The sequence below is a fragment of the Mesoplodon densirostris genome, chromosome 15 (genome assembly GCF_025265405.1).
Source record: "Mesoplodon densirostris isolate mMesDen1 chromosome 15, mMesDen1 primary haplotype, whole genome shotgun sequence".
NCBI classification, from domain to species: domain Eukaryota; kingdom Metazoa; phylum Chordata; class Mammalia; order Artiodactyla; family Ziphiidae; genus Mesoplodon; species Mesoplodon densirostris.
The window spans coordinates 74,799,341-74,821,954 of NC_082675.1; the positions used below are offsets into that span (position 1 = coordinate 74,799,341).

The window sequence follows — 22,614 nt, forward strand, 5'->3', positions numbered from 1 at the left end:
CTGTATTTACTGCCTTTGGTAGTGAGATAGAAGAGCCATTTCCTCTGGCTCTAGACTCAAACTGCTTAGAGAAGGAAGAGATGCTCCACCGCCCTGTGCTGTCTTGCTGGTACCTTTGTAGTGGGTCCCCATTGTCTTCTTGTTCTTAGTCCATCATTTGTCTTCTCATTATCATCACTTTTGCAAAGAAGCATAAATCCATGATTTTCATCGTGGAAAGTCTTCTGTTTAGGAAGTGTTTAAATAATAAAATAAGTGAAAATAATATTAATCAAATCCAATAAACCATGGCTCGCTCTGGGTATTAACTTGCGAGGCTTTAAGACTATTGACCTCCTTACTCTTCCCGAAAGAATTAATTAATCATTTGCTTTTTCTGCAGTTTTTTAAAAACTAAATTTATTTATTTATTTATTTATTTGTGGCTGTGTTGGGTCTTCGTTGCTGTGCACGGGCTTTCTCTAGTTGTGGTGAGTGAGGGCTACTCTTTGTTGAGGTGCACGGGCTTCTCATTGTCGTGGCTTCTCTTGTTGTGGAGCAAGGGCTCTAGGCACACGGGCTTCAGTAGTTGTGGCATGCGGGCTCAGTAGTTGTGGCTCGTGGGCTCAGTAGTTATGGCACACAGGCTCAGTAGTTGTGGCTTACAGGATCTAGAGCGCAGGTTCCGTAGTTGTGGCGCACAGGCTTAGCTGCTCTGTGGCATGTGGGATTTTCCCGGACCAGGGCTTGAACCCACGTCCCTTGCGTTGGCAGGTGGGTTCTTAACCTCTGCGCCACCAGGGAAGCCCTTTTCTGCAGTTTTTATCCTCCCCTTACTCGCTTCATTGTCAGGCACTCCTTGGCATTTTATGATCAGAACTAGCCTATCAAGTTTTTCTAGATATTTTGGCAGTTTTATCTAGGTTAATGTTGTGCCCTACCTGGAATATTTTAGACATTAATGTACATTAAAGTTGGGGGGAGGTGCTACTGGAATCATAAGAATTGTGTTGTGGGACTTGGTAAAAAGTTAATATCCCACAGGAGAGGGCAAGAGAAATTGTACCCGAACTTTCCCCTCTTGTCTGACATCCCTGTGGCACGGGGACAATGAGCAGAGGCTCTAATTGGGTTCTTCTGTGTAAATTGTCACTAAATTTTGACCCCAATTGGCTTGCCCCACTTGGATTGTCTGACAGCGTGTGCCAATCGCAACTGGCATTGGTGGTGTTCTACAGAGACTAGGCGTCTTCTGGATGCCTGGCCGTCTCTGCTTTGTGTGGGGCTGTCTGCTTGTGAATAGACTTCTTTCTTTCTTTTTTAAAAAAAATTTTTTGGCTGCACCTCGCCGAGAGGCTTGCGGGATCTTAGTTCCCCCACCAGGGGTGGAACCCTTCCCCCCTGCAGTGGAAGCGAGGAGTCCTAACCACTGGACCTCCAGGGAATTCCTAGACGCATTTCTTCTTTTTTTAAAAAAAATTTTTTTTATAACAAATTTAATCAGTTATACATATACATATGTTCCCATATCCCCTCCCTTTTGCATCTCCCTCCCACGCTCCCTATCCCACCCCTCCAGGCGGTCACAAAGCACCGAGCTGATCTCCCTGTGCTATGCGGCTGTTTCCCACTAGCTATCTACCTTACGTTTGGTAGTGTATATATGTCCATGCCACTCTTTCGCTTTGTCACAGCTTACCCTTCCCCCTCCCCATATCCTCAAGTCCATTCTCTAGTAGGTCTGTGTCTTTATTCCTGTCTTACCCCTATGTTCTTCATGACATTTTTTTTTCTTAAATTCCATATATATGTCAGCATACAGTATTTGTCTTTCTCTTTCTGACTTACTTCACTCTGTATGACAGACTCTAGGTCCATCCACCTCATTACAAATAGCTCAATTTCGTTTCTTTTTATGGCTGAGTAATATTCCATTGTATATATGTGCCACATCTTCTTTATCTATTCATCCGATGATGGACACTTAGGTTGTTTCCATCTCCGGGCTATTGTAAATAGGGCTGCTATGAACATTTTGGTACATGACTCTTATTGAATTATGGTTTTCTCAGGGTATATACCCAGTAGTGGGATTGCTGGGTCATATGGTAGTTCTATTTGTAGTTTTTTAAGGAAGCTCCATACTGTTCTCCATAGTGGCTGTACCAATTCACATTCCCACCAGCAGTGCAAGAGTGTTCCCTTTTTTCCACACCCTCTCCAGCATTTATTGTTTCTAGATTTTTTGATGATGGCCATTCTGACTGGTGTGAGATGATATCTCATTGTAGTTTTGATTTGCATTTCTCTAATGAGTAAAGATGTTGAGCATCCTTTCATGTGTTTGTTGGCAGTCTGTATATCTTCTGTGGAGAAATGTCTATTTAGGTCTTCTGCCCATTTTTGGATTGGGTTGTTTGTTTTTTTGTTATTGAGCTGCCTGAGCTGCTTATAAATTTTGGAGATTAATCCTTAGTCCGTTGCTTCATTTGCAAATATTTTCTCCCATTCTGAGGGTTGTCTTTTGGTCTTGTTTATGGTTAACTTTGCTGTGCAAAAGCTTTTAAGTTTCATTAGGTCCCATGTGTTTATTTTTGTCTTTATTTCCATTTCTCTAGGAGGTGGGTCCAAAAGGATCTTGCTGTGATTTATGTCATAGAGTGTTCTGCCTATGTTTTCCTCTAAGAGTCTGATAGTGTCTGGCCTTACATTTAGGTCTTTAATCCATTTTGAGCTAATTTTTGTGTATGGTGTTAGGGAGTGATCTAATCTCATACTTTTACATGTCCCTGTCCAGTTTTCCCAGCACCACTTATTGAAGAGACTGTCCTTTCTCCACTGTACATTCCTGGCCTCCTTTATCAAAGATAAGGTGACCATATGTGCATGGGTTTATCTCTGGGCTTTCTATCCTGTTCCATTGATCTATCTTTCTGTTTTTGTGCCAGTACCATACTGTCTTGATTACTGTAGCTTTGTAGTATAGTCTGAAGTCAGGGAGCCTGATTCCTCCAGCTCCATTTTTTGTTCTCAAGATTGCTTTGGCTATTCGGGGTCTTTTGTGTTTCCATACAAATTGTGAAATTTTTTGTTCTAGTTCTGTGAAAAATGCCATTGGTAGTTTGATAGGTATTGCATTGAATCTGTAGATTGCTTTGGGTAGTAGAGTCATTTTCACAATGTTGATTCTTCCAATCCAAGAACATGGTACATCTCTCCATCTATTTGTATCATCTTTAATTTCTTTCATCAGTGTCTTATAATTTTCTGCATACAGGTCTTTTGTCTCCTTAGGTAGGTTTATTCCTAGATATTTTATTCTTTTTGTTGCAATGGTAAATGGGAGCGTTTCCTTGATTTCACTTTCAGATTTTTCATCATTAGTATATAGGAATGCCAGAGATTTCTGTGCATTAATTTTGTATCCTGCAACTTTACCAGATTCATTGATTAGCTCTAGTAGTTTTCTGGTAGCATCTTTAGGATTCTCTATGTATAGTATCATGTCATCTGCAAACAGTGACAGCTTTACTTCTTCTTTTCCGATTTGGATTCCTTTTATTTCCTTTTCTTCTGATTGCTGTGGCTAAAACTTCCAAAACTATGTTGAATAAGAGTGGTAAGAGTGGGCAACCTTGTCTTGTTCCTGATCTTAGTGGAAATGGTTTCAGTTTTTCACCATTGAGGACGATGCTGGCTGTGGGTTTGTCATATATGGCCTTTATTATGTTGAGGAAAGTTCCCTCTATGCCTACTTTCTGCAGGGTTTTTATCATAAATGGGTGTTGAATTTTGTCGAAAGCTTTCTCTGCATCTATTGAGATGATCATATGGTTTTTCTCCTTCAATTTGTTAATATGGTGTATCACGTTGATTGATTTGTATATATTGAAGAATCCTTGCATTCCTGGAATAAACCCCACTTGATCATGGTGTATGATCCTTTTAATGTGCTGTTGGATTCTGTTTGCTAGTATTTTGTTGAGGATTTTTGCATCTATGTTCATCAGTGATATTGGCCTATAGTTTTCTTTCTTTGTGACATCCTTGTCTGGTTTTGGTATCAAGGTGATGGTGGCCTCGTAGAATGAGTTTGGGAGTGTTCCTCCCTCTGCTATATTTTGGAAGAGTTTGAGAAGGATAGGTGTTAGCTCTTCTCTAAATGCTTGATAGAATTTGCCTGTGAAGCCATCTGGTCCTGGGCTTTTGTTTGTTGGAAGATTTTTTATCACAGTTTCAATTTCAGTGCTTGTGATTGGTCTGTTCATATTTTCTATTTCTTCCTGATTCAGTCTTGGCAGGTTGTGCATTTCTAAGAATTTGTCCATTTCTTCCAGGTTGTCCATTTTATTGGCATAGAGTTGCTTGTAGTAATCTCTCATGATCTTTTGTATTTCTGCAGTGTCAGTTGTTACTTCTCCTTTTTCATTTCTAATTCTATTGATTTGAGTCTTCTCCCTTTTTTTCTTGATGAGTCTGACTAATGGTTTATCAATTTTGTTTATCTTCTCAAAGAACCAGCTTTTAGTTTTATTGATCTTTGCTATCGTTTCCTTCATTTCTTTTTCATTTATTTCTGATCTGATTTTTATGATTTCTTTCCTTCTGCTAACTTTGGGATGTTTTTGTTCTTCTTTCTCTAATTGCTTTAGGTGCAAGGTTAGGTTGTTCATTCGAGATGTTTCCTGTTTCTTAAGGTAGGATTGTATTGCTATAAACTTCCTTCTTAGAACTGCTTTTGCTGCATCCCATAGGTTTTGGGTCATCGTGTCTCCATTGTCATTTGTTTCTAGGTATTTTTTAATTTCCTTTTTGATTTCTTCAGTGATCACTTCGTTATTAAGTAGTGTATTGTTTAGCCTCCATGTGTTTGTATTTTCTACAGCTCTTTTCCTGTAATTGATATCTAGTCTCATAGCATTGTGGTCAGAAAAGATACTTGATACAATTTCAATTTTCTTAAATTTACCAAGGCTTGATTTGTGACCCAAGATATGATCTATCCTGGAGAATGTTCCATGAGCACTTGAGAAAAATGTGTATTCTGTTGTTTTTGGATGGAATGTCCTATAAATATCAATTAAGTCCATCTTGTTTAATGTATCGTTTAAAGCTTGTGTTTCCTTATTTATTTTCATTTTGGATGATCTGTCCATTGGTGAAAGTGGGGTGTTAAAGTCCCCTACTATGATTGTGTTACTGTCGATTTCTCCTTTTATCGTTGTTAGTACTTGCCTTATGTATTGAGGTGCTCCTTTGTTGGGTGCATAAATATTTACAATTGTTATATCTTCTTCTTGGATCAATCCCTTGATCATTATGTAGTGTCCTTCTTTGTCTCTTCTAGTAGTCTTTATTTTAAAGTCTATTTTGTCTGATACGAGAATTGCTACTCCAGCTTTCTTTTGGTTTCCATTTGCGTGGAATATCTTTTTCCATCCCCTTACTTTCAGTCTGTATGTGTCTCTAGGTCTGAAGTGGGTCTCTTGTAGACAGCATATATATGGGTCTTGTTTTTGAATCCATTCAGCCAATCTGTGTCTTTTGGTGGGAGCATTTAGTCCATTTACATTTAAGGTAGTTATCGATATGTATGTTCCTATTCCCATTTTCTTAGTTGTTTTGGGTTCGTTATTGTAGGTCTTTTCCTTCTGTTGTGTTTCTTGCCTAGAGAAGTTCCTTTAGCATTTGTTGTAAAGCTGGTTTGGTGGTGCTGAACTCTCAGCTTTTGCTTGTCTGTAAAGGTTTTAATTTCTCCATCAAATCTGAATGAGATCCTTGCAGGGTAGAGTAATCTTGGTTGCAGGTTTTTCTCCTTCATCACTTTAATTATGTCCTGCCACTCCCTTCTGGCTTGTAGAGTTTCTCCTGAAAGATCAGCTGTTAACCTTATGGGGATTCCCTTGTGTGTTATTTGTTGTTTTTCCCTTGCTGCTTTTAATATGTTTTCTTTGTATTTAATTTTTGACAGTTTGATTAATATGTGTCTTGGCGTATTTCTCCTTGGATGTATCCTGTATGGGACTCTCTGTTCCTCCTGGACTTGATTAACTATTTCCTTTCTCATATTAGGGAAGTTTTCAACTATAATCTCTTCAAATATTTTCTCAGTCCCTTTCTTTTTCTCTTCTTCTTCTGGAACCCCTATAATTCGAATGTTGGTGCGTTTAATGTTGTCCCAGAGGTCTCTGAGACTGTCCTCTCTTCTTTTCATTCTTTTTTATTTTGCTCTGCATCAGTTATTTCCACTATTTTTTCTCCCATGTCACTTATCCGTTCTTCTGCCTCAGTTATTCTTCTATTGATCCCATCTAGAGTATTTTTCATTTCATTTATTGTGTTTTTAATCGATGCTTGATTCATCTTTAGTTCTTCTAGGTCCTTGTTAACTGTTTCTTGCATTTTGTCTATTCTATTTCCAAGATTATGGATCTTGGAAATAGAATCTTGGATCAGCTTCACTATCATTATTCTGAATTCTTTTTCAGGTAGACTGCCTATTACCTCTTCATTTGTTAGGTCTGGTGGGTTTTTATCTTGCTCCTTCTCCTGCTGTGTGTTTTTCTGTCTTCTCATTTTGCTTATCTTACTGTGTTTGGGGTCTCCTTTTTGCAGGCTGCAGGTTCGTAGTTCGTGTTGTTTTTGGTGTCTGTCCCCAGTGGCTAAGTTTGGTTTAGTGTGTTGTGTAGGCTTCCTGGTGGAGGGGACTAGTGCCTGTGTTCTGGTGGATGAGGCTGGATCTTGTCTTTTTGGTGGGCAGGTCCACGTCTGGTGGTGTGTTTTGGGGTGTCTGCAGACTTTTTATGATTTTAGGCAGCCTCTCTGCTAATGGGTGGCGTTGTGTTCCTGTATTGCTAGTTGTTTGGCATAGGGTGTCCAGCACTGTAGCTTGCTGGTCGTTGAGTGAAGCTGGGTGCTGGTGATGAGATGGAGATCTCTGGAAGATTTTCGCCGTTTGATAGTATGTGGAGCTGGGAGCTCTCTTGTGGACCAGTGTCCTGAAGTTGGCTCTCCCACCTCAGAGGCACAGCACTGACTCCTGGCTCCTCAATTTGGGATAATTTGTTGTCTATTCATGTATTCCACAGATGCAGGGTACATCAAGTTGATTGTGGAGCTTTAATCCGCTGCTTCTGAGGCTGCTGGGAGAGATTTCCCTTTCTCTTCTTTGTTCTCACAGCTCCCGGGTCTCAGCTTTGGATTTGGCCCCGCCTCTGCGTGTAGGTCGCCGGAGGGCGTCTGTTCTTCACTCAGACAGGACAGGGTTAAAGGAGCAGCCACTTCGGGGACTCTTGCTCACTCAGGCCGGGGGGGAGGGAGGGGCACAGAGTGCGGGGCGAGCCTGCAGTGGCAGAGGCCGGCATGACGTTGCACCAGCCCGAGGCGCGCCGTGCGTTCTCCCAGGGAAGCCGTCCCTGGATCCCGGGACCCCGGCAGTGACGGGCTGCACAGGCTCCCCGGAAGGGGGGCGTGGACAGTGACGTGTGCTCGCACACAGGCTTCTTGGCGGCGGCAGCAGCAGCCCCATCGTCCCACGCCCGTCTCTGGGCTCCGCGCTTTCAGCCGCGGCTCGCACCCGTCTCTGGAGCTCCTTTAAGCAGCGCTCTTAATCCCCTCTCCTCGCGCACCAGGAAACCAAGAGGGAAGAAAAAGTCTCTTGCTTCTTCGGCAGCTCCAGAGTTTTCCCGGACTCCTTCCCGGCCAGCCGTGGCGCACTAACCCCTTCAGGCTGTGTTCACGCTGCCAGTCCTCTCCCTGCGCTCCGACCGAAGCCCGAGCCTCAGCTCCCAGCCCCGCCCACCCCGGCGGGCGAGCAGACCAGCCTCTCGGGCTGGTGAGTGCCGCTCGGCACCGATCCTCTGTGCGGGAATCTCTCCGCTTTGCCCTACCCAGGTACGTGGGGGAGTTTCTTGCCTTTTGGGAGGTCTGAGGTCTTCTGCCAGCGTTCAGTAGGTGTTCTGTAGGAGTTGTTCCACGTGTAGCTGTATTTCTGGTGTATCTGTGGGGAGGAAAGTGATCTCCGCGTCTTACTCTTCCGCCATCTTCCCCGGAAGTCAGTCTAGACTCATTTCTTGAACGTGGTATTTCCCAGAAGGCATGGAGCACCTCTGAGATGTTCTCCAAGGAAAAGAAGGTCCAGAGGTCAAGTAGATTTGGGAAACATTCCACACTCCAGCCCTTCTTTGTGATTCAAAATGCACGTTACTCTGTTAAAGATCTCAAAAGGAGGTGGGAATAAAGATTCCCACATTTTGTGGAACCTTTTGTGGTAAAGAAGCCAGTTTATAGTTCGTTTAACTATTGGACCCTAGAATCTTCCTTCCCTCCTAGTATCTGTAAAGAGAGCACATTCTGGGGACTTGTGATGGTGGGAAACGTGTTGAGGCTGCCTCTCACCAGCACACCCCGCCCGTCGCGGGTACCTCTTCTCAGCCCCCCAGGGACGTCACATCAGTACCTGGAAATGTATCATGGTGGGAGTATTTAAATCACAGAAATGGGTAAACACTAAAAATCAGGACTCCCCACCCCTCAGACTGCTGGTTGTTAAAGGTTACAAGCCCTCTGCTGATAATCAGCCCGTTTCCCCGAAGATGTTGCAAAAGAGAACTAGACGTTAGAATACATTTCTAAAATCTTCATTTAAAAAATTGATTGTAACTTGTTTTCCCTGTTCAGTGCAGCAGGGTTTTTTTTGTTTTTTAAATTGTGGTGAAACACATGTAACATAATAGCTTTCATTTTAACCGATCTTCAGCATACAGTTCAGTGGCATTAAATGCATCACCCTCAACAAACTTTTCCATCACCCCCAACAAAAACTCTGAATCAATTAAACTATAACTCTCCCTTCCCCTCTTTCCCCAGCCCCTGGTCACTTCTGTTCTGTATTCTTTCTCTCTGAGTTTACCTATTCTAGGCACCTTAGATAAGTGGAAAGTATAGCAGTTTTTTTCTGGCATGTCTGCCATGACCCAGCCGAGCCGTCCCCGGTGTCCGGTGGGAAGGAGGATTGCAGCACCTACCTGGGACATCCTCAGTCATATGCATCTTTATATTCCTCCCCGCCGCACAGTTTTTGGTCCGTGTATATGAATCTCTTACTGTAAACCACCTCAAATCCTTCTTTAGAGGTATTATATAGATAAAACAACATATGATATACATAAATGTTGAAAAGACCAATAACTTGGGGCGGACTGGAGCAGGTTGGGATTAATCAGTTAGAGAGAGGTGTCTTCAGGAGGCTCTGAACAGGAAGAAGATAGAGTGGGCTGAGGAATGGAGCATATGAAGATAAACCAGCAAAAGAACAAGTTGGGAGACAAGATCTCAGCCCTGTGTGACCTTCCATTTTAGAATGGGCAGCCTGGTTAGCTAGAGACATAAAAGGCTACACAGAATAGATTTTTCAAAGGGCCATAGTTTTGTTCTGGGGTCAAGTCTTCGGTTGTTAGCCTTTTTCTTTTTTCTTTCTGTTTCTGTCCCCCAGGACTTGGACAGAAACACAAAAAATTCTCTGGGTTGGAATTTCTCTTTGATATTGGTCCTGGTCTAAGGGGGAATTGTTACTCACATTTCATTATGTTTGCTCTTAGATTTGCTAAGTTTGACAGAACAGTTAAGCTGTTTCTGAATTAAGCAGTTTTGTTAGTAGGTATTTTTTTCAGAATATAGATCATCTAAAAGTAGTTGAATGCCAAAAGCTTTCCTTCCCTTTATTTATTTATTTATTTTTTGAATCTATTGCTTGATAGACCATCTCTCTCTCTCTTTCTTATAAATTTAGTTATTTATTTTTGGCTGCGTTGGGTCTTCGTTGCTGCGAGCGGGCTTTCTCTAGTTGTGGCGAGCGTGGGCTACTCTTCCTTGCAGCGCGCGGGCTTCTCATTGCAGTGGCTTCTCTTGTTGCGGAACACGGACTCCAGGGGCGCAGGCCTTAGTAGTTGTGGTGCACAGGCTTAGTTGCTCCATGGCATGTGGGATGTTCCTGGACCAGGGCTCGAACCCATGTTCCCTGTATTGGCAGGTGGATTCTTAACCGCTGCGCCACCAGGGAAGTCCCTCCTTCCCTTGATTTTTAACCCTCACTTGAGTAAGGGTCTTCTGAAAGCATTGAGGTTGGGGAAGAGAGCCCTAACAAAGAAACATACATTAAAAAATTCTTTCTCATGACACCTAATTTTGGAATTGAAAATGACTATTTTGGGGTTTTCAGTTACCTAACATTTTGGGACAAATAATAGAATTGGCTGTATTTCACTGTAAACAATTTTGAGACCACACTAAGTGCAGTAACAGCCTACGGGTTACAATCAGTGAACTGTTTTCATATTTGCATTTCTGTTTAGGAAAAGCCATGAACACATTTGATGTATTTTTGGAGAAATGAGGCTTGAGGAACAGAGTGATTTTTGAGTTGTTTACATTGAGGAAGGAGATGTGAAGTTAGGATGGTTAATGGCTTTTAGCAATGTAAATTTTTTGTTGAAGTAATACATGTATACATAGATTAAACAAAAACAATCTAACAGTATTCTCCAGTCCTTATCCGTGTAGGCAGTCAGTGTCAACTCTTTGATCTGTTCTTCCGTTCATCTCACTGTAAAATAATATTCTTACACTGCTGAATTTGGACTTCTTCATTTTAGAAATTACCTTCTGGCTGTCTGTTCTCGTAGGGATGATGAGCCTGGGCTGTGGACACAGAAGGTCTGGGTTCCCGTCCATCCTCTCCCCTTCATGGGCCATCTTGTCCTTGAGCAACATACTTAAACTTTCCCTGCCTGGTATATAAAACAGGGACGGTAATGGTAATAATGGCCCCCAGGCCTGCCCTTAATGTTGCAGGGCCTGGGGTAAGAGCACAAAAGGAGGCCAGATGGCTAAATATTTAAAAGGGATAATGAAATATTTAAGAGATACATTTAAATATTTAAAAGGTATATACCATATGCCTAAATATTTGAAAGGTTTAAATCAAGCTGTAGCTATGGCCTGGCCCCTGTTTTCACCCAGGGCCTGGGAGCCTGCTCCTCCGGCGTCTCCCTCAAGACCCAAAGTCTGGAGACGCCCTCATCCTTGGAGCAGCCCTGTGAGCTGAGTGGCGGCAGGAACCTGCACGGGCGGCCCTGCTGGATGCTGGCCCTGGACCCACTGAACCAGCTGTAGACTGAGCGGCTCAAGCCTCCCAGGGAGCCTGGCTGTGGGTGGATTCTCCCAATGGGATAATTGTCTGGAGCTTTTTCTGACTGAGACTTATCCAGGCAGTTGTAAGCATCTCCCCAAACCTGCACCTTCTAGGCGGGGTGGGGGGCGGGTGCAGGGGCTCTGCCACCCCCGGGGCAGAGGCTGCGACCTGCACGCAAATGCCCCTCCCTCCCTCACCCCATCTGTCTCTTTCCCATGATTCCCATTCACTCAGCCAGTTTCCAAAGTTAAAAAAAAAAAACAACAGCAGAAACAAAACTTGGCTATGAGACTGAAAAAAGAAAAAAGAAAAACCTCCGTGTTTAGATAAACGGGTTGTATGAAGCTCGGGCCCAGGGCAGAGGCTCCTTTTGTCTGGAGGCAGAGGTACTGAGCGCCCCTGGCTGTTGCGGGGAATCCCAAGCAGAGCTCTCACCACAGCGCCTGCGGCACAGCAAGTCCTGTACTGTTGTTTGCTGTGTTTCTTAAATTTGGGGTGTTCTGTGACTTTGCTGTGGTGTGGACATTTGTCATAGGAGGTGCTGGGCCATCAGAGGTAGAGGCTTGCCAGGTTAAGCCAAAAAAAAAAAAAAAAAAAAAAAGCCCAGATAAACAATGGAATGTACTTCTAGGGAAAGACTAATTGTCGTTTATCTGAAATTCAGATGTGTCTGGCAGCTCTGTGAGGACCCTTTCAGTCTGAGACTTGACTCCTTTGGTCTTGGGAGATATATTCCGGTATTATTTCTTTGATAATATAGTCTCTGTGTTTTCTCTTTCTGAAGCACTCTTATTAGATGTTGGACCCACTGGATTGAACTTTTACTTTAAGGCCTTTTCTCTCCTATTGTCCAGATCTCTTTTCTAGTTCTACTTTCTGAGAGATACCCTGATTTCCTTGACTTTTTTTTTTTTACCTGTTTTATCTTTTATTTCAGTTATTAATATTTATTCTTTCTAAACATTCCTTCTTGTTCTTTGGGTGCTGCTTCTCCATAACTTCCTGCTTTTTTCCTCTGAGGATAGTGTTTGTGTACGTACGTATGTTTCTCTACTCTTTGAGGCATTTCTGTCCTCATTTTGCTCTTTTATTTGTTTGTTTACTTTGGTCTGTCTTGTGTGGGAGGCTTTTCCACAGGTCTGGTGGTCTTTAAGGACGAGACTGTGACAAGCTCATTGGAAGCTGTGCCGGCCCAGACCCGTCCTTGGGCTTCATGGAGCTGGACTCTCCACTGAAGGATCCCACAAATCAGCACCTGGAGCTTTCGTTTCTCGGGGTCCATTCTTCTGCCTGGGGAATAAACTTGGCTTTTGGCCTTAGGGGTGGAGGAAAGGGAAGGCTAGGCTTTTCCATCTCCTGCCTCACCATGGGGGCTCTGAATCTTGAGCCTCCATGGCTTTGGTTAACCCAGAGAATTTTCCTCTTGCCCTTCCCCCAGCTACGCCATGTGGCAGAGGGTCAGGGCATCATCCAAGGGCTCTTACAGGGAGATGCCCATCATACAAGGACATGCGGACTTCATCTACTCCCCGTTTTCAGCCCCACCCCACTCCTTCCATCTCTCGTGTCCCCTTTGCTGATTCCAAGGCCTGAGCTTCTTTGTAGTCCCTGGGACTAACTGTCCTCCATGTCTGCAGCCCCCTCCTGCAGGACCTTGGGATATAACTTCTCGACCACTGTCCTCTTCCTTTTCCCAAAACTTTACTTGTGTCTTATGTTGGCTTTGGCTCCATTCTCATGGCCCTATCCTGTGGGTGTATACTGTATATTTTTGGTAACAACTTTATTGAGATCCAGTTCACATACTATACAATTCACCCATTTGTACCATACAGTTCAGTGGTTTTTGGTCTTTTCACAAGAGTTGTGTAACCATCTCCACAGTCAGATATAGGACCTTTCCATCACCTCAAAAAGAAACCCTGTCTGTTAACAGGTGGGAATGGAAATTGGTGCAGCCACTATGGAAAACAGTATGGAGGTTCTTAAAAAACTAAAAATATAGTTACTATATGATCCAGCAATCCCACTCCTGGGCGTATATCTGGAGAAATCTAATTCAGAAAGATGCATGCACCCCAGTGTTCAAAGCAGCGTTATTTACAATAACAAAGACATGGAAGCAACCTAAGTGAATATTGACAGATGAATAAAGATGTAGTATATATATATATATATATATATATATACACACAATGGAATATTACTCAGCCGTAAAAAAGAATGAAATAATGCCATTTGCAGCAACATGGATGGCCCTAGAGACTGTCGTACTAAGTGAAGTAAGTCATACAGAGAAAGACAAATATCATATGACACCACTTATATGTGGAATCTAAAGTATTATACAGATGAACTTATTTACAAAACAGAAACAGACTCAACAGACAGAGAAAACAAACCTATGGTTACCAAAGGGGAAGGGGAGTGGGGAAAGAATAAATTAGGAGTTTGGGATTAGCAAATACAAACTACTATATACAAAAGAGATAAACAACAAGGTCCTACTGTACAGCACAGGAAACTATATCCAATATCTTTAACCTATAATGGGAAAGAATATGAAAAAGAATAGATATATATGTAGAACTGAATCACTTTGCCGAACACCAGAAACTAACACTACATTGTAAATCAACTATACTTCAATTTTATTTATTTATTTATTTAGTTAGTTATTAATAAAACTTTTCTTTTTAATTTATTTTTGGCTGCTTTGGGTCTTCGTTGCTGCACGCAGGTTTTCTCTAGTTGTGGTGAGCGGGGGCTACTCTTTGTTGTGGTGCGCGGGCTTCTCATTGCAGTGGCTTCTCTTGTTGCAGAGCACGGGCTCTAGGTGTGCAGGCTTCAGTAGTTGTGACGCACGGGCTCAGTAGTTGTGGCGCACGGGCTTAGTTGCTCTGCGGCATGTGGAATCTTCCCAGACCAGGGCTCAAACCCATGTCCCTTGCATTGGCAGGCGGATTCTTAACCACTGCGCCACCAGGGAAGTCCCTCAATTTTAAAAAATAATAAAAAAGTAAAATAAAATGGAGTAAGAAAAAAAAAAAACACAGTGCTTTTTAGTTGTCACTCCCTAGTTCTCCCAACTCTCCAGCCCTAAGCAACCACATATCTACTTTCTGTCTATATATGCTATTTTTATCTTTTTAAAAATACTTCTAATGTCATCTTTGTAGGATTTCAGGAGGGAAGGGAAAGAAACTCATGAATTCAGTCAACTTTCTTTCGTGAGAAGTTCTTGCCATGTATAAAATATTAACATATAAAAGCATTCTGCCCATTTCTCTACTTCTACATTCTGAGGATTGACTGAAGTACCCTTTGACAGACGTGGGAAGTTTCCTTTGTATTCTCTCTCTTTTCCTCCGCCTTTTTTAATTCCCTTGTTTAATGCCCTTGCTTGACCGGAACCTCTGATCTTTCAGAGCTGGGAATTGCCAAGCCCAGATGAGTGGCCTTCAAGTTCTCTTGGCTTCTGGAGTTTTCAAGTGTCTGAATACTGGTTGTATGGGGTAGGTGACTTGGAGCTGGCAGGTTAGCCTCTGAATCCAGGCCCCCAAGTACCTTCTAGGTTGAGGAGGTGGAGGCTCTGAGCTTGGAAAGTGGGTATTACTTTCAGTCACTTAACAGCTCTCACTCCCATGCATTCACTAGTCAGTCAACACCTGCTCTTGGGCAGTTTTAGAAAATGGACTTTTGAGCTCTGACTGAGCCAGTGAGGTAGAGAAGACAAACCCACAGACAGACAACATCACCTGTTATAAATGGTGATGAATACAGGGTCACAAGTTCTCATGGCCTTTGGGATTGACAGTGGATACTAACCTCTCCTTGGGGCAGCTGCCAGGGAGCTTTGTCCCCATCTCTTCTGGACTCCAGGATTCCTCTGAAGGTTCTGTACCTCACCCACTGCGCTCACAGCCTGCCAGGCTGTGGTCCTCTCCTTTCCCACCTCCAAGACTGCCTCCCTTCCTCTCTCCCTGAAGAAAGGGAACTCATCTTTCCAGAGAGCGAGGTGGCTACGAGGTAGATGCTTCTACAATATGGGGGGCACTTAGCCCACTATTGCTTTGACTTTTCTCCAAGCCCAGTCTGCATTCCTGTTTTTCTCTAGCTTTTGTTGGCGTAGTGACTTGTTGGTGTTGGTTTAGGACTTGGACACTGCTTCTCTAGGATGGGGGCTCCTGGCTGGGGGCATGATGCTGGACTCCCAGCAAGGCGTTCATCCGCCCATGGCGTGTTATGGCTGCTCAGGCTGGCGCTCAGCCCTCTGGGCAGGGCCTGGTCTGAGCTGGGCTCTGGTGACCTGTCAGTCAGCGTGTGAACATGGTCCAGAGGTTTGGGTTGGACCAGGGTTAGGCAGGGAGCGCGTGAGACCGCAGCTAGTCCTTGGTTATCCTCGACTGGGAGGACAGAGCTTCTGAATTAAGAGAGAGTTATAGGGCAGCCAGAGACATAGTGAGGTATTTTGCTTTGTGAGTTGAAATTTTGCTGCCCTTTAAGAGGAAACTATTCTTTTCAACGTATGAACTCCAGGTGAGCCACCAGTGGGTGGTCCCTAGAGCAGGCCTTGGAGGCACATCTACACTAGGAAAGGGGCCAGCATTTTGAGATGAAATGAGATGTAATAAAGAGCCAGGGCATCGTTCTGTAAAGTACCGAAGAATGTTCCTCCTCCTCCTTTTTCTCCAGTCAGACCATCATCACCTCAAAACTACTTCACTTTCTTGTCTCAAGAACATTTCTTCATTTTTCCTTCCCCACCCCCCACAGTTTGTTTTATTATTCTAACAAAGAGACAAAGAGGAAGAAAATAGCATTTTAATGCCTATATGTTTGGTTCTTTTCGTACATATTGTTTTCTTAAATACAACAGTCTTATGATATGGCAGTGATTATTAGTCCTCATGTTAAAGATGAGGAAATTGAGGCTCTTTCTTCAGAAAAACCTGAGGAATGGGTTCTTCATCCTTGGCTAATGGAGGGTGTGTGTGTGTGTGTGTGTGTGTGTGTGTGTGTGTGTGTGTGTGTGTGTGTGTGTGTGTGTGTGTGTGTGTGTGTGTGTGTGTGTGTGTGTGTGTGTGTGTGTGTGTGTGTGTGTGTGTGTGTGTGTGTGTGTGTGTGTGTGTGTGTGTGTGTGTGTGTGTGAGAGAGAGAGAGAGAGAGAGATTCTAGGTTAAGAAATAGCATGGCCCTAGGAGGAAAGGTGTGTGTCTTCCCCCGCTCCTGCCCAAGGAGAACAGTGGTTGGGCTCTGATTAAATAAGGTCTTTGGTGTCAGGCCAAGGAATTTGGACTTAATTTGGAAGGTGATTCAAGGATTTTTAATAGAAGGGAGTGATAGATAGGATTAAAGTGTAGTTTTAGAAACATGAATCTGGCAGTTCTGAATGAGAGCATAGAGAACGGAGTGTTGTGTTTTTCTGGGTGTAAGATGGGATGGTCCAAAGTGAGAGGAGTGACGGGGATTATGATCAGCATGGATGTAACGTTGCCAAGGAAAAGATACAGGACTTGGTGAGAGAGAAAAATTTCATATAAAAATTAAATGTATATATTTGAGATGGTAAATTTTATGGTATGTATATTTTATCACAGTTTTAAAAACTGAAATGTGTACCTTGCTTTGCTTTCCTGTATGTGGGCTGTTCATTACATTGGCTTCATGATATGTGTGGATTTTAATATTTGGTTGGGAACTTATACTGCATATAATTTATTTAAAGGGAAACAGTATTTCCCATTTTAGCTGTTAACTTTTGGACTGGCAAAACCCAGTTATGCTGTTATTGTAAAAAAAGGAAAGGCTGGCCTTGTTAGAAGACACCTGAAGGATGACAGGAGGGGTAAGTGATTCATTTCTTTCCACGCGACCTGTATAACCAAATTGCTGGGGGGACTTATTTTTCAGGCTGTTTTTTTCTGCCTGCGCCACATGGCACGCGGGGTCTTAGTTCCCCGACCAGGGATCGAACCTGTGTCCCCTGCAGTGGAAGCCCGAAGTCCTAACCACTGGACCTCCAGGGAAGTCCCCATGTAGGCTGTTGTTTTATACAGCTAACTGTCAGTGATTCAGTAGTCCAGTTGCCCAGCGCTTGGGCATAAAGAGAAACCAAATAAATCGTTTATCGTCTCTGGCCACAGACTGGGGCTGCCTGTAGTAGCAGACGATCATCTCCATCATTTTGTGTGCAAGAAAGCATGGAGAGTGCAAACTTTTAGAAATTCTATTTCTAATAAACTTAGGTTTTAAAAGTTGCAAAGCTGTTTTGATTACTCAGTGGCTGACCTTGAGGCAGCTTATTGGTAAGAGGATAAACTGGAAAATTAATCTCCACATATGCAGAGCTGTTATTTAAACATTTTAGGAATCACTTCTTGTTTATAATTCCAGTCGCCAACGTTCTTTGGGAGTAAAAGGATAGAAGTACCCGACTTCTGCTCATCCCACCTCCCCTCTTTGCATTTTAATACCCCCCCCATTCTCTTAACTATTCATTATCTCTGTCTTACTTTTTAAAAAAAAACTAAAGTCCATGCTTTATTTAGATATCCTCAGTTTTTACCCAGTGTCCTTTTTCTGTCCCAGGATCCCATCCAGGAGATCACATTGCATTTAGTCACCATGTCGCCTTAGACTCCTCTTGCTGTGACAGTTCCTCTGACTTCCCTTGTTTGTTATGACCTTGATAGTTCTGAGCAGGACTGGTCAGGGAATTTTGTAGAAGGTCCCTCAACTGGGATTTGTCGGATGTTTTCCCTGTGGTCAGGCTGGGGTGTGATGGGTTTCTGGGATAACCTGCTGTTCTGTCATATCAAGGGGACGTACTATCCATATGACTTATCACTGTTGATGCTGACCTTGGACACCTGGCTCAGATAGTGTTGGTGAGGCTTTTCCACTGTGGAGTTACTCTTTTCTCTTGCTTTCCGTACTGTCGTCTTTGGAGGAGACTCATTTAAGGAGTGGGATGATTCTTCACCTCCGCAAGGGTAGGGCATCTACATAAATTATTTGGAGTTCTGCACAGGAGATTTGTTTGCCTTTCCCCATTTATTCAATCATTTGTATCAGTATGGACTCATGGATGTTTATTTTATAATTCAGGTTATAACCCAGTATTGCTTTATTTGTTTCTCAAATTGTACCAGCTTGAGCCGTTGGGAGCCCTTTCGGTTCACCTCTGTGTCCCTCTGACATGTTCCTCTCAATGAAGTTTGTTTCCTTTCTTTTTGTCTTGCTTTGGAGCACTTCCTTAATTTCTGGCACTACAGAATGCTCCAGGCTCATTTTGTGCATTTCCTGCCCAGTGCTGGAATTGGCCATTTCTTCAAGGAGCGCTGGTCTCTTTTTCTAGTGGACAGCAGTGTTAGAAACCCAGGTCTCGGTGCTGGCTGTCCTCACTTTTGGTCTTTGCCAGGCATCTGCCCCAGTGCTGGGTTCACCTCACATGACTCATTTCTTCATTTTCCTATAAAATCTTTTCATATGGTTGCCCAGGTCTGTTTTTTTTTTTAATTAATTAATTAATCAATTAAAAATTTTTGGCTGAGTTGGGTCTTCATTGCTGCGTGCAGGCTCTCTCTAGTTGCGGCGAGCAGGGACTACTCTTTGTTGCGGTGCGTGGACTTCTCATTGCAGTGGCTTCTCTTATCGCGGAGCACGGGTTCTAGGTGCGCAGGCTTCAGTACTTGCGGCATGTGGGCTCAGTAGTTGTGGCACGCAGGCTCTAGAGTGCAGGCTCAGTAGTTGTGGCCACGGGCTTAGTTGCTCTGCTGCATGTGGGATCTTCCCAGACCAGGGCTTGAACCCGTGCCCCCTGCATTGGCAGGCAGATTCTTAATCACTGCACCACCAGGGAAGTCCCCAGATCTGGTTTTTTTTTTTTTTGCTTTTTTTTTTTTTTTTTTTTGCGGTATGCGGGCCTCTCACTGTTGTGGCCTCCCCCGTTGCGGAGCACAGGCTCCGGACGCGCAGGCTCCGGACGCGCAGGCCCAGCGGCCATGGCTCACGGGCCCAGCCACTCCGCGGCATATGGGATCCTCCCAGACCGGGGCACGAACCCGCGTCCCCTGCATCGGCAGGCGGACTCTCAACCACTGCGCCACCAGGGAGGCCCCCCAGATCTGGTTTTTATAGCTGTCAGAATTTTAGCCTAGATCAATACAAAATTATTCCTTGGATGGGCAATCAAGCTGCTTTTATATCTTTTAAAAATGTGTTTTGTGTTCTAGTATCAACACTACATAGGAATCTGGCTACAAATTTAGATTGCGTTTGGGTGGGTGATATTTTTGGTCTGTGATTTGTCTTTTATTACAGTTTTTACAAGAATTTTACAGATTCATGAACCTTAGGGAGATAGTTAAAAACCTATTAAAATTAAATTTTGAGCATTTGGTTTTATCAAGGCAAAATAAGCAGCTGAAATAAAATGGACCTGGGAGCTAGAGGTTTGCATTTATTATTCCCCAATTTAAGGTGCAGCTTAGATGGTAGAGAATGCCAAGGGTAGCAGTATAGTTAAATGAAGGAGATTGATTAAAGTGTAGGCAACTGGGATGATATAAAATTCACATCTTCCGGATGTAATTTCTTCTCTGTATTTATCCTTCCTGGGAAACCCTGTCTGAGAACCTTCTGAGCACATGTCTTGCTATTAAGTGTGAGGGGGACTGTAAGCTGAAGTGAATACTCTTCTTTACTCCTTGTCTCAAAACAGAGATACACATTTTCCTTTCTGTTCCCCACATCACATTAATTATTAATCCGTTGGTTTTTTTTTTAATTTTTTTTTTTGTGGTACGCGGGCCTCTCACTGTTGTGGCCTCTCCCGTTGCGGAGCACAGGCTCCGGACGTGCAGGCTCAGCGCCCATGGCGCACGGGCCCAGCCGCTCCGTGGCATGTGGGATCTTCCCGGACCGGGGCACGAACCCGTGTCCCCTGCATCGGCAGGCGGACTCTCAACCACTGCGCCACCAGGGAAGTCCTATTAATTAGTTTTTTATTTTATTTTATTTTACTAACTGAGACTCAAAACTTAGAGCTTGATAGAATTCTTGGATCTCCTGTGGGGAAAACTTTCTCGTGAGGGTCCTGAGGATTTGGAGAAGGCAGGTCTACCCCTGACCTTCCATGCATCCGTGGAGGACAGTATGTCTTCTGCAGGGCACCGAGCAGCCAGAATCCTTTCAGCTGTGACTGCCAAGCTTGCTGCCACTGCTTTTGGGAAGCTTTGCCCACCATGGAGTGCTAGAGTTTTGCTGTCCTTTGGGTGCTGTGGAGCTCAGGTGAGGGCGGTGCCCCACGCCTCTGGTCTGAGCATCTCTTTGTCCACCTCCCTGGTTCTGACCTGCTGGGTCATTTGCACCTCAGCCTCTAATTCTGATCCCGACTGAGGCTCACGCCTCAGCCTGTGGGTTCTGTGCTGGACAAGGTGAGCCCCTGACCTTTGACCCCTAGCCCCTTGGTACCAGCCCCCCCTGCTGAGAGTGCTGCCCACTTAGGCTCCTTTCTTCTCTTGCTCAGATGCAGACGCTGACGAGGAACCTGTCCGCCACACAGGTCTCCTGGCTGTGGTTGCAGGTCTCTGGTCTGGTTGTGGGATGAAAAGAGTAGGAACATTCCTTGAAACTCTCTGACCGCCTGCCCTCCGTGTTTGAATGTTATGCTTTCTGTGCTTTTTGTGTGGTGTATTTGATCATGACCGAGTTCCCTCTAGATGTCTAAATAGCACAGCCCTGGGGTTGGGTGTATGCTGTGATCTCCATTTTTAGGTGGAAAACTTTCCAACACAAAGAAGCCAGAGAGCACAGGGAATGTTAGTGCTGGGAGGGACATTGGGCCTCACACCGCACTGTCTGCGTGTTGCCGCTGGGACATTAAAGCCCATTCTCTTCACCAGAGTTTGTCCATAGAAACTAGTTTATTTTAGGGAACTGTATGGATGGGGTTTTGTATGCTCTTATTAGTTAAGTGACAGGAACGTAGGTCGGGAAGTGATTTCATGGAGCTGCAGAGAGAAGTAAATAGGAAATTCATCATCTCCCTCCATGCATTCATTCATCAGTCACAGAACAAATATTTCTTTTACAGCTAGTAAGCAAACCATATTAGGAAAAGTTTAAACTTTCTAGTAATGTAGAAATTGTATAAGAGCTCATCATTTTGCCTCATAAATATTTATAAAGTTGGGGGGCAGGGTGGGCTTAAAGTAACTCTAATGCACGGTGGCAGCGACAGAATTGGTGCAGCCCTCTGGGAAATCATTCTGGCATTTGTGTTCACAGCTCAGGAAAAATGACCTGTGGTTAGATCAAAATTTGGGAACTATAGCATCCCTCTTTTTGGAGACTTATAATATTTGTTAGCATAATAGAGGCTGTCCTGCAGAAAGAAATCTGTTCAACGTGGAAAAATTCAGCATTTACTCTATGTATTTCAGTGCTGCATTTGTGAAAAGCCTCGTAAGGTCCTTCAAAACTGGCGTCTGTGTTTCGCAGTGCGTGAAGTGCAGCATGTGAAGGGTTTTTAATGTTTTCCTAGTGGAGGTGAGTGTCATGGACAACGTGGTGAGGACTTGGAGGGGGGACAGGTTGGGAGGGAAAACGAAGGAGGGCTTTAGTGTAAGTTTGACCTCCTGTTGGGAGAGTCAAGTGGCATATAAAGCTGGCAGTCGGAAAGGTGGCTCTGAAGGCCGAATTAGGGCTGTAGGTAGACATGTGTGAGTTCTGTGAATATATGGGATTGTTGTGACCACTGGGGTGGCCGAGGTGGCCTTTGGACAAAGGTAGATGACAGAGTCTGAAGGGACCCAGGAGGGGAAGAGCCAGGGAGTCGGGGGAAACCCGAGGGGCTTCTAGCAGTGCTTGCAGGGTCCGTGAGAGGACAGGATGTCTGGAAAATGAAATTCTGCTGAAAGGCAGTGGCAGTAAGAAAGGACACAGGCAGCAAGGACCAGCACAAGGCAACAAAGAATGGGAATGGACCGTTTTTGGAGCGTTTTCTAGCTATGAGGCACTCGCTTTATTTCATTTAGTAGCTATACACTATTAAATGAACGCATGCATTCTCATTTAATTTTTTATTTTGGAATAATTTTAGCTTCTAGAAAAATTGCAAAAATAATACAAAGAATTTCCAGGTGCCCTTTACCCAGTTTTCCCTAGCCACCTTGTATAATTATAACATATTAATCAAAACTAAAAAGTTATCACTGGTATAATGCTAACTAGACTATAGACTTTACTCAAATTTCAGCAGTTTTCAGCTAAGTGGAGGACGCTAGTTGTATACAGTTCCCTTTCTCTGTAGCCTTACAGTATATAGTCAAGGTTTTGTTTTCCAGAGTTACTTGGGTGGGTTCTCTTCCTCCCTACCGTCTCTTCAGCATGGGTGTTATGTCATCTGCTTGTGATACAGTTAGTTCTTTGTTACACTT

At 43.7% G+C, this 22,614-nt stretch overlaps 1 protein-coding gene across 15 annotated transcripts in view; it reads left to right on the forward strand.

The window, feature by feature from the left end:
• ZNF532 (zinc finger protein 532) overlaps window positions 1-22,614 on the forward strand; it is a 114,664-nt gene that overhangs the window by 24,624 nt on the left and 67,426 nt on the right. For 2 of the 15 annotated variants that reach the window (XM_060118152.1, XM_060118155.1), the window contains exon 3: window positions 21,619-21,724. The exons of the other annotated variants lie outside the window; for them this stretch is intronic. The gene's annotated coding sequence lies outside the window, so the exon portion shown is untranslated. The remainder of the gene's footprint in view (window positions 1-21,618; window positions 21,725-22,614) is intronic. 15 annotated transcript variants of the gene reach the window in all.